The sequence below is a fragment of the Salvia miltiorrhiza genome, chromosome 8 (genome assembly GCF_028751815.1).
Source record: "Salvia miltiorrhiza cultivar Shanhuang (shh) chromosome 8, IMPLAD_Smil_shh, whole genome shotgun sequence".
In the NCBI taxonomy this organism is placed as follows: Eukaryota; Viridiplantae; Streptophyta; class Magnoliopsida; order Lamiales; family Lamiaceae; genus Salvia; species Salvia miltiorrhiza.
Window position 1 is genome coordinate 16,649,866 of NC_080394.1, and position 12,016 is coordinate 16,661,881.

Sequence of the window (12,016 nt, forward strand, 5' to 3'; positions counted from 1 at the left end):
CACTGGTACTCAATGCAATCTTATAATGTCACGAACATACAATTGTGCTAACTTATCTGGTCCATACGCGATTAGGATCGGTATGAAATGTGCAGATTTTGTTAGTCGATCTACAATCACTCAAATTGCTGTATTTCCTCTTTAACTTTTCGGTAAAGCTATCACAAAATCCATCGCTATGTGATCCCATTTCCACTCGGGAATCTCCAACGGTTTTAACTTCCCATAGGGTCGTTGGTGTAATGCTTTCACTTGCTGACAAGCTAAGCATCGCTCTACAAACGAAGCTATGTCTCATTTCATTCCGTCCCACAAAAATCTATTTTTCACAACCTGATACATCTTTGTGCCTCCTGGGTGGGCGGTGTAAGGCGTGTCATGAGTCCCACTCATGATCGTATTCTTAAGTTCATTTTCGCGGGGAATGCATATTCTTCCCTCAAATAAGATAGCATTGTCTGATGCTTTTTGGTAACTCTTGAGATCTCATGCTCTTATCATTTCTCGTAACTTGTTCATTGTCTCATCTTTCCTTGTGCTTCAATCACCATTTTCCTCAAACTAGGCATCGTCGCAACAATACTCGCTATCGTCCCTGGTGGTTTTATCATCTCTATCCTCATCTTGTCAAAGTCCTTTATAAGCTCATTCTCTCTCGTGAGAAGACATCCTAACTTTGACGAGACCTTCCGGCTCAATGTATCGGCTACTACATTGGCCTTGCCAGGGTGATAATTAATGTTGCAGTCAACATCATTTACTAATTCGAGCCATCTCCTTTGCCTCATGTTAATATCCTTCTGCTCGAAAAAGTATTTCAAACTTTTGTGGTCCGTGAAAATCTCACATCTAACTCCGTAGAGATGATGTCTCCAAATTTTCAGGGCATGCACAACGGCTGCAAGCTCTAAATCATGCGTTGGATAATTTATCTCGTGGGGTCTAAGTTATCGTTATGCATAGACTGTAACTCTTCCTTCTTGCATCAAAACACATCCTAGCCCATTCTCTAACGCATCTGTGTAGATGGTATACTCTTTATCTATTTCCGGGACTAGCGGCACTAGTGCTGTAGTCAATTTCCTTTAAGCTCTTAAAAACTCTCTTCACACTCCTTTTTCCAATTGTTCTTAGCTTCTTTTCTCGGTCTTGCTATCATGGAAAATCCTTCAATAAACCTCTGATAGTATCCTGCTAAGCCTAAAAAGTTGCGAATCTCGTTAGGCGTAGTTGGTGATCTCCACTCATGTACAGCTTGTACCTTGACGGGGTCAACTTTAATTCCTTCGGATGATACAATATGTCCTAGAAAAGTTACTTCGTTCAACCAAAACTCGCACTTGGTGAATTTGGCAAAAAGCTTCTCAACTCTTAGTGTTTCCAACATCGTTCTCAAATGTTTTGGCGCTCCTGCTCATTCTTCGAATATATGAGAATATCATCTATGAAAACTAGGACAAATTTATCCAGTTATTGATGAAAACTCGATTCATGTGATCCATGAAAACTACTGGTGCCTTCGTCAAACCGAATGGCATAACTATGAACTCATAGTGCTCATACCTCATTTGAAAAGTTGTCTTAGATATATCATTCTGTCAAAATTTGAACTGGTGGTAATATGATCTCAAGTCAACTTTCAAGAAAAACTAGCTCTTCGTAATTGATCAAACAAGTCATCTATCCTCGGCAAAGGATATTTGTTCTTGAGTGTCAATTTATTCAGCTCTCGATAATCTATGCACATTCTCAACGTGCCATCCTTCTTTTTGACAAAAAGGACTGGTGCTCCCCACAGGGATACACTATGTCTAATAAAACCTAACTCGAGCAATTCTTGTAGCTGAATCTTCAGCTCTTGTAGCTCCTTAGGCGCCATTCTATAGGGTGCCTTCGACACTGGTGCTGATCCAGGTTCTAGGTCGATAGTGAACTCCAACTATCTTGTTGGTGGCAATCCTGGTAAGACCTCGGGAAATACATCTCTATGTTCCCTTACCACTGCTACATCCTCAAAGTTTTTTTTTTTTTTTACTTGATTCTCCTTCATCATTCAAGTAAACTAGGTAAGCTTGTGCTCCTTTCTTCTTTACCAATTTCGACGCCTGAAGTGCCGAAACGATTGGAACTCTCTTCTTTCTATCAATGCCGTGAAAACATGTCTGTTCCTTCCCAGGTGGTTGGAAAGTTATCTGTCTCTTCTTACAATCAATCGGGGCAAAGTTCTCTGCTAACCAGTCCATCCTTAGAATAATGTCTACGTTCCACATAGGCATTAAGTGCAAGGTTCTTGTTTTCATCTTTAGTGATCCCAACTCAAACTCTAATTTAGAAATCATGTGAGAAACTGTAGTAGCTCTTCCTACAGGAGTGATTACTCTCAACTTGGGACTAGCTCGTTTTGGTTCGAGTTTGAAGGTAACATGCTTCAAACACTTAAAGAATGCGAGGCTCCTGTATTAAACAGGATTCTAACTGGTGCATCCAATAACTTGCCCATACTACCTTAAAGTCCTGCCTTAAACCGGCATTTAAAACTCAGACATCTCTTCATCAGTATCCATCTTCTGATGAGCGAACGTGATAGCTCACAGAATTCTCAATTATACTCTACAACCGATTTCTTTCCTTGCATCAAACTTCGATAATCAGTCTCTCGCTGCTTACTGTACTCCTCGGTACATACTTCTCAAGAGTAGTCTTAAATTGTTCTCAAGTATAGTTTACCAGTTGCTCAGGTGTTAAAGTCCTCTGACGTGCCTCTCACTAGTCTTATACATTAAAAGAATCTACTAGGATAACTCAAAACTTGTAAGGGTTCAATCCTAGAACAACATCAAAACAAATTGTTCAAGAGACTCAAATGAATGACCAGAGGGTAGAATGAAGTAACTACCAGGTCGAACAAAATGACCTACAGTAAGAACCCATCTGGATTTTCAACCGAAAGTTGAAACACATGGGTTTATAAACCCAAAACACGTCTACTGAGATTTAGATCATGCGGACTGGCCAGGTCCAACATAATCACTCCCCAGTCACACGGGATATACTATCCCGAACTTGGAAATTCTGTGTCTTCTAAACCCTCAACATACTATACATAACAAAACTTAAGTTCACACCAACAAGCTAAAAGCTTAAACTCAGGGTCCTATGTTCTAGACTCTTGTTTCGAAAGTTCAATATTTTTCGACTCTCCTCTCATGTTGCGGTGGTGGTGGCGGAGTATTATCCCGCCTATCCTTCACATCACACTCTTGATGACATCTTTGAGGCATTTTTGAAATCACAAAAGGAAAACTCAACTCGACCAACGCTCTAAGCATCCTCGAAACTCAAGTTCAATTTACTAACTCAACTTTAAGGAAACCCTCACGGTCACCTTAACATTCATCTGTAAGGCAATAAGCACTCACGAAATACTAACAAAAAGACCACTCTGGTCAACCTAATATATCCATCAGTAGAATGCCTCTTTTTAGAGGGCTTACATAAAGAGGTTATTTAAACCCTACAAAAACCATAGTATCTATCGCAATGTCCCTTCTAAACCGACACCATTAATAGTACTATGTCTCGGTCTGGACCTCCTACGGTAATTGCTACCAGTTAACTCATCTAGTTGCTACTTTAGCACACTAGGAACATCCATCTATTTAACATCAGTAGGGTACTATATTCGCATGCTTATCTATCATCATGTCAAAATCTCAAGAACCAGTATCTCCTAAGTAAGTTATATACATCGCAATGTAATTGCAACTAATCAAAAACGAGGGTGTACCGCGCATACTCTCAAGATCATCCTGAGCTCTAGCCTACATCGGTTTCTCTTCTCATCCTCATCAACTCTAGCCCTCCTCGGCTACTTCTCATCCTTTCAACCCTAGCCTTCCTTGGCTCTTTCTCATCCTTTCATAGTCTATGAACATGTGTTTGAAAATCTGCTAGGGTATCTCTATACCACATACTGTACGCCTCGTCCTCGTATTCGATCTTCCCTGAGTTCGATCTCACAACAGTTCACTTTCGTGCAGTGCCAACAGTCCTGGCCAACCTATAAGGAGAACTTAAAGGTAGCTCTAGGAACTAACTCTACTTGGCTCCAACAACAGAAATAAACAAAACATAACTTAGCAAAACTCCTACTAAGTAGTACTGTTATCTTAAAACTCAAGCTCAAAACATCTAAATTCTCATCTCGTCCCATCTTTACTTAGTAGGGAATCTCTCTAAACAATGATATTAGATCCCTTAATCTAAATCATCGTGACTCAGTAAGACAACTCAACAATTCTCTCTCAAAGCCATCTCCAAAGACTATGGCTCATGATACCTCCTCAAGTACCATTAAGGTTGCGTGAGCAAAACTCGCGTCACCAAACAACTCAACATATCGTACAATATCTCATTGCAGCATGCTAATAACTCATCATTAATCATGCTATTATACTCAAGCTCATAACTCAAACTCATAACTCAAACCAACAAGTACTTAAAGCAATTGCTAATTCTCTCAAGCTTTAGCTCTAAGTTCTCATTTCATCCTTCTACTTAGTAGAAAATCTCTCTTAACAATGACATTAGATTCCTTCATCTAAATCATCGTGACTTATCACAACTGCTCAAACAATTCTCATCACAAAACATCTCAAATACATCACATCATAACTCATAATTATGCATCTTCAATCATATAACATCATATGATATAAACGCTCTCATGATTCATCATGTAACGTCAACATATGCTCTTACAACATAATAACTCATTATTAATCATGTTGTCATCCTCAAACTCAAACTATGCATCTTCAAAGCATAACATCATAACTCATCATATAACCTCAACATCGTGCTCTTCAAAATTTAACGTCAAATAAACTTTGAAATTTTACATACCTCGTTGAGCCTGGTGTGATGGTGCGCTGAGCTCACGGTTGTTAATAACTATTAGTCTAGTGACTCATTCTAGACTAAACTCAAGACTTCTAATTCAGAGCTTTCCTTCGCTCTGATACCACTCTGTCACAACCCGCCCTAACTAGGGATAGTTAGGCCGAGTGATCCACGACTAGGGATGGGGTTAAAGAAGAAGGGGAAGAAAAGGGGCGTCATTTATAGCCGTAAAACTTACTCATCTTAATAAAACTCGTCATTTTTATTCATTAATACTCAATTGAAAACAGTCTATGAAAGACAGCATAAAACTTAATTAATATCATTAATCAAGTTACACATCATATGAAACCATTCTCTTAAGACTCAAAGTATGACATAACATACTATAACATCAACAACATCTTGCAGCGGAAAGTAGCTAGACATATGTATGAAGACATATTCTAGACAGGTTAACTATTTATTAACAACCCTGGAGACTCCGCTCATTGCAGCACCATCATCACATCAGCTCAACCTGCACATTTAGAAAACATATGCAGGGCTAAGTACAAAAGTACTCAGTGGGCACGTATGCCTAAGTATAAAAATACATGCTTCAAAACTGTAAATTGTCATGCCATCATAAACAGTACAGCAAGGGAGTTTTAGCTAAAAGGCCCAAGCTTACTAAATTCATTTGTGATTCTTAAAGTTCGACTGATCAGTCTAAGTTCTCTTGTAATCTATCATATCTGGAACTGTGTGCCGGAGAGGTGGCCACCTCTCACGGTCACTTGACCGGCCAACCCGCTAGATGACTCACGGTCACTGGTGTACACTAGCCCTGGCAGGATAGCTATCAACTGCTCAGGACCCGAATTCGATTGCATCATTGGCAAAGCCAAAGCAGATAGATATCATACTAAAATTTAAACATTTTATGGCAAGACAATACTTGAAATAACTTTAACTCAAAGATTTTATCATGAAATAACTTGCTTGAACGTAACATTTAAACTCATTTGATATATATGAAAGTAATGCCCACCTCGTTGTGTCTCTGTATCAATGAGTAACGTCACTCTCTCCCTCAAGTCGTTACTTCCCAAAAAGACCTTCATCGTTATGAAGAATCAGTGAGAAGTTATTAAAGAAAACTCGATTAATAATCTAATCTCTTTTATGAAACATTAGTATCTCTAATGTTCATCTCTCTTGGTTGTTAATCAATATAACAATTATTATCTCTCGTCATTACTCATTAATTATAACATCCTTATGTTATAATTAGCAGTGCTTCAATTAAAAGAAATATTTAACTCATCGAAAAGTCCACTTTCTTAGCAGATCAATTCGCTCACATCTCATCTAATAAACCAATTAGAAAGTTAATCTTTCCATTAGGCATGTATTTGAATCACGGGTCAACAAGAATTGACTATGCTCAAATCCTAATTTCACTTAGAAATTATAATGATTATTTGATGATATATCAAAGTATTCATTAAAAATTTCGGCATGACCTATTCATATATAATGTCAGTCACGAGATTTCAACGCGTGAATCTCACTACGTGAACTCGTCTCTCGACTCAAAACTTAACATCTTGACATCTTTTCAACGCAAACCAAACAATTCAAAATCATCAAAACTCTTTATCAGTAAACTATCATTTATACTCGAAACCAATTGTTCGAGTGTCAGATACCAACACGTATGTGCGTAAATCAAAACTCTCACAACTCACACCATTTAGTCATATCGTATCATCCATCAAAACAAATATAATCAAGTTGTTTTCTAGAAAGTTTTGCTGTTTTTGTGTCATCTTTAAAAATTCATAACAACCAACTCAATCATCATAAACTCTCATACCAATTGATCTCAAAAACTCCATGAAGTGTAGTTCACTCTAAAAATGGTAGTTAACCAAAAAGGTTAAAGGTTTTTGGAGATATTGCTCTTTTAGTGCAGGCTGTCAAAGATTGACAGTTTCTGCCAATTTTGTTTAGGCCATTAGAAACCAAGGCAAACCTTAATACAATTCCATCAAATTTAATCAGCCAAAACTAAAGGTATCCTTGAAGATTTGGTTAAAATTTCACAAGAGAAAACGTTCATATGATCTGCCAAATAAACAATGAAACTCATACACTTTTACTGTTGGAAAAATATGACAGCAGAACAGGGCATTTTTGAAATAATAAACTGCTCTGTTTCAGAGGTCATAAAAATCGAAATCTTATGTTTTTAGAAAGATATTGAAGTCTAATTTCGTTTAAAAAAAACGGTGATGCAAAATCCTTCATGGATTAATAGATATAAACGTTTTTGTGAAGTCTACCAACAGTTGACAGATTCTGTCAAGGATTTTTCAAAATATCTTTAAAATAGCAAACATCATCCAAAAGACATGAAATTTTGCAGCGACGAAATACACATATCATAGATAAACATACTAAAATTTCAGAGCCATCAAGCAATGAAAACTCATCGAAACATAAGCTTGAAACTGCTATAAAATTTTGACAGAATTCCAGTTTTAATTTCGTTCAACAATTATCATCCATAAATTGTAAATCAATTAGCATGCTCATGTGATATCGTAGAACACATATACGCAATAATATTCATTATGCAACGTCCCAAACTTCACGAATTTAAATAATCATACTCTAAAAACTTATACAATTTTCGTGCTTGGAAAAATACGAATTTAATATATATCGATTCTAGCATACCCTTAAGCACAAATATCAAGTCAAAACGATCAAACAAAAATCGAAAGACAAGCTAATATGTGAAAAACGGGGCTGCCCTCATGGGTTTCATAGCTACGGTTCGTTCCGTTCTTACTCCCTTCATTAAACATGCTCAACATCTACCCAAGAACAACATACTAAAATTTCACGACGATCCAACGTCGTTTCAAAATAAAGTCGAGAATCGACGTTTTTCGACGTCGACGAAAATCGAAAAGGAAACCATCAAAACGTAGGTAGAGATCTTACCTACTTAGATACGTGATCGAAAAGATGATCGGCGCTCGTCTCGGTGCTCAAATCGGAGGTCAAAAGCTTGAGCTCAAACTAAAATGAAAATGGCGTGAACTAGTGTGTGTTTTAGGTGTTGTATGTGTGAGATTAAAGTGTGAGTGGAGTGTTTGGCTGATACAGCCGTATAATATGTGTGAGTGAGTGGGGTTGGGTGGTTGGTGGAGTGGTTAGGGTAGGGTAGGTTAGATAGTATATTATCCCACTTAGTCGTTAAATATCTCGTTTCGTCTCGTTTTAACGACTAACTACCCATATTCTTCGTTACTCGTCCTCTTAACTCCTACTCACTTTCATTACACTCGTAATTCTATATAAATATAGAAAACGCAAGCTCGTTCTCGAAATTTTGATAAACAAGCTCGGTTCGTTTATCGAGAAATCCCGGTTTACTATTCACTCGTCGTCCAAAAATAAAAACTTTCATTATTGGACTCGTATCGAAAAACTAAGAATATTTCTCGACGACGTGCACGTAAAATTTTGAAAGTCGACAAAAAGACGAAATAGCCGTATTTTACTATTCATCGTCAAAAAGTCAAAAATTTCAAAAACGTCTTAACGGACTCAGATTTCACTTCCGAGTTCATCGTTCTCATTCAAATAATTATCTCGAATTATTCAAATACTCAAACTCAACTACGGATTTAAAATCCCACATCATCCACACATCATCAAAAGAACATCTCAACGTCTTAAAAATAACAAGGGAACTTCATATAACTCCTCATCTCTTTACAAAGTAAATCAAACAAGGGATCTAAACCTTAATTACTCAAACTCAAGCAATTAATCACGTAATCAAAAGCCCGGGTATTACATGTGTTCTAGATTTAGGTGCTACAATTTCTGATTTGTGTGCGTGTGTATTTGTTCTTGGACAGTATCTTCAGCCGAAGATTTATAACATTTTTTTTGGCTAGTCGGTGCAACTCTCAGCGACATTCTTCAATTTTTTTATTCTATTTTTCTCCTATAAATACTACAACTTCTTCACTCTTTTTTTAACACAAAATTCTTCTTCTTCTTCATCTTCTTCATTATAGTTTTAATTTTCTTCTTTCATTTTATTGTGATAAGAAAAATGGAGAGAGATTGGAAAATTATTGGAGTAGCCACCCCAAAATTCGGCCCCGACTCCGGGCAATCTAAATTCGTCTGATGGAGTTTTCTTCCCGTTCTCTCAAGAATCTAACGCCGTACCTACGGCGGGTCTAGACTGAATCAACTTCTTCACTCTTTTTTTAACACAAAATTCTTCTTCTTCTTCATCTTCTTCATTTTAGTTTTAATTTTCTTCTTTCATTTTATTGTGATAAGAAAAATGGAGAGAGATTGGAAAATTATTGTAGCAGCCACCCCAAAAATCGGCCCCGACTCCGGGCAATCTAAATTCGTCTGATAGAGTTTTCCTCCCGTTCTCTCAAGAATCTAACGCCGTACCTACGGCGGGTCTAGACTGAATCAACTTGAAAACCATTTTTGCTCAAGACGATGATGTGGCGGAGATACCCTCCATGTCGACAACGACAAAGCAACAAAGCGGGTACACTATCGTTGAGACGACACTCATATGCACTTTGTGGGCCAAAGCTATGTTGAACATCGTCAAAAGAGCTTATCAAAAGGCTCTCGTCTATTTGGGCGGCATCATAACCAAATACAACGAGCAACGGCCTCCCAACGCCGTTCCACGCAATGTGAAGCAAATCAAGTTGCACTTCCAACACGTCCAAAAGGACGTCAAGGTGTGGGAAACCATCTACAAGAAATGTTGAGCGAATTGGGGGTCCGGCAAGAGCAATGATCAAATCATCATTCAAGCGCAAACGTTGTATGCCTCTATGCATGAGGTTAACTTCAAATATCCCTACGCTTAGAATGTGCTCCAGCAATCTAAAAAAATTGCTTTGTTCACTCCGTCAAACATTCGAAGGCATCAGATGGTCACTACACAACTATTTCTAGCGAGCCGAGCTTCTCAACAAGGTCCTAGGGCCAAAAGGCAGCAAAGAGAGATAAAGGAAAAGGAAAGAAGAAGGCGGAGTCGTCGGACTAGCAAAAAAGAGCATATGGAAAATATGGTGAAAGACATGGATATTTTCTTCCAAACCCAATGGGACCTCGCCGACTCAATCCTCATGAGCAAGGATACGTTGTAAATGGATCCCGACAAGTTGGAGGTTCACTTGAAAAAGGTTGCGGAAATCAAACGTAGCTATATATGGTGTTTAAATTTTAGTATTGTAGGCTTTTATTAATATTATTTTAATTTGAAATAATATCGATTTTTATTTTAAATTAATGTTGTGTTAAATTTTAATTTAATGAAATTTATGTTGTTAAATTTAATGTTTTATTTAATTGAAAAACAAATATAAAAAAATTAAGAGCCTGGGTGCAGAGTTTTCCACTGTGGGGAGGAGGCTCACAAATGGTGGGGACCATTTGAGAGCTTCTTTCAGCTACAGATGCTCTTATTATTCCATAAGCGTGATAATTAAACTTATGAAATAATTATCACCCAATTTATATCGATACCATCGGAAGAAAAAGACTCATTTCACTTTTCTTCTTCAAAATGGCTAAACTTTTGGTATCTTCCTTGGTATTTCTATTAATTTTTGTGATGGTGCACTTTGATTTCTTGTTATATGTGTCTTAGCCATTTGCGTAACTTATGTAAAAATTGAACTTTATTAAGTTAAGTGATTGCAATAAAGGAAGGATTTAGGATTTTAAAAATTGAACTTATTTAAAAATTGAACTTTTATTAAGTTAATAGCTGTCGTGATGAGTGGCTGTCAGCGCGCGATATCTCCTCGTCCACTGCTCCGATGATGGCTGCTCCTTCGGCTGCCATGGCCTGGTTGGCATGATATTCCGGAGGGATGGGTAAGGTGTGGAGTGGACGCGACTTTCTTTACTCAAGATAACTCTATGGGAATTGGTATTGTTATAAGAAACCATGTGGGGGAGTTTGTAATGGGGAAATCGATGAGGATTCCTGGTCATAGGGATGTTGTTGAGGGAGAGATCATGGGGGTGAATGAGGCACTGTCATGGTTAAAGAGTCTTGGGTATTTGCATGGTTGGGTGGAGTGCGACAGCAAAATTGCTTGCGATGCCATTTTGAAGAAGGAGAGGCTCATTAATGAAAGAGGTGTTCTTGCTGATTTTTGTCGTCGTGAGCTGGCCTCCGCCCCCGGAATTCGTTTATATAATGTTCGTCGTACTAGAAACACTATAGCGCATTGCTTAGCTAAAGCTGCGAGAGATATTTCTACGATACATGTTTGGAATGAACCCCCGTTTTTTGTGGAGGGTCATCTCCATGATCCGTGTTCGTGCAATGAATAAAATCTCTCTTTTCTCTCAAAAAAAAGTGGGCAATTAAATTATATTTTTGTATTTAGGGGTCTCCAAAGCTCTAGCTAGCTTCGCCAAACAAAAATAAAAACTTATATAACATCAAACAGTTGTAGTTAGGGGTCTCTAAACTCTAGCTAGCTTTGCCAAACTAAAATAAGAATTTATAGTATGATGATATTGAAAGAAATAATGTAATGTTTGATTTATTTTTGGGTAAGTACATGTTGCTTGCTTTGGTAAGTGGCCAAGTTGCGAGATGGAGATAAAGTATACTAAAGAACCATATAAACAAGATTTGTATTCATTTTTTCTTGTTAAATTAAATAGTATATATAAATGTAAAAGAGTATTGCTAAACGTACATAATATGTACGCACATAATGCCCTTGAAAATTTATTACCTAATTTAAATTATTATCATTACTAAACTACCCTTAATTTATTTTGGAAAGTTTAAAGATTCTATTTCGTTTTTTTTACTTCAATAATTTTGAAAGCCAATTATGGACATGGCCACTAATCACAGATTCACAATCATATCTAAGACTAAAAATATAAGGCCACGTTTTTTTTTTCGAATAGAAAACATTCCTCTAATATTTCATTGCACATCAATACTTTTTGTTTTGATTTTTCTTTCCATTTCCTTTTTCATTTTGTGTTTTATTTTTTATTTTCGATATTTTTACCTTTTTATTTTCAC

The 12,016-nt window shown here is 37.2% G+C and overlaps 1 long non-coding RNA gene across 1 annotated transcript; it reads right to left on the reverse strand.

The window, feature by feature from the left end:
• Positions 1-5,190: 5,190 nt before the first annotated feature.
• Positions 5,191-8,200, reverse strand: LOC131001456 (uncharacterized). The gene is made up of 3 exons (XR_009093940.1): positions 7,900-8,200; positions 5,936-6,002; positions 5,191-5,422 (listed from the first exon to the last, which is right to left on the reverse strand). It is a non-coding gene; the product is annotated as an uncharacterized LOC131001456 (long non-coding RNA).
• Between the last annotated feature and the right edge of the window lie 3,816 nt (positions 8,201-12,016).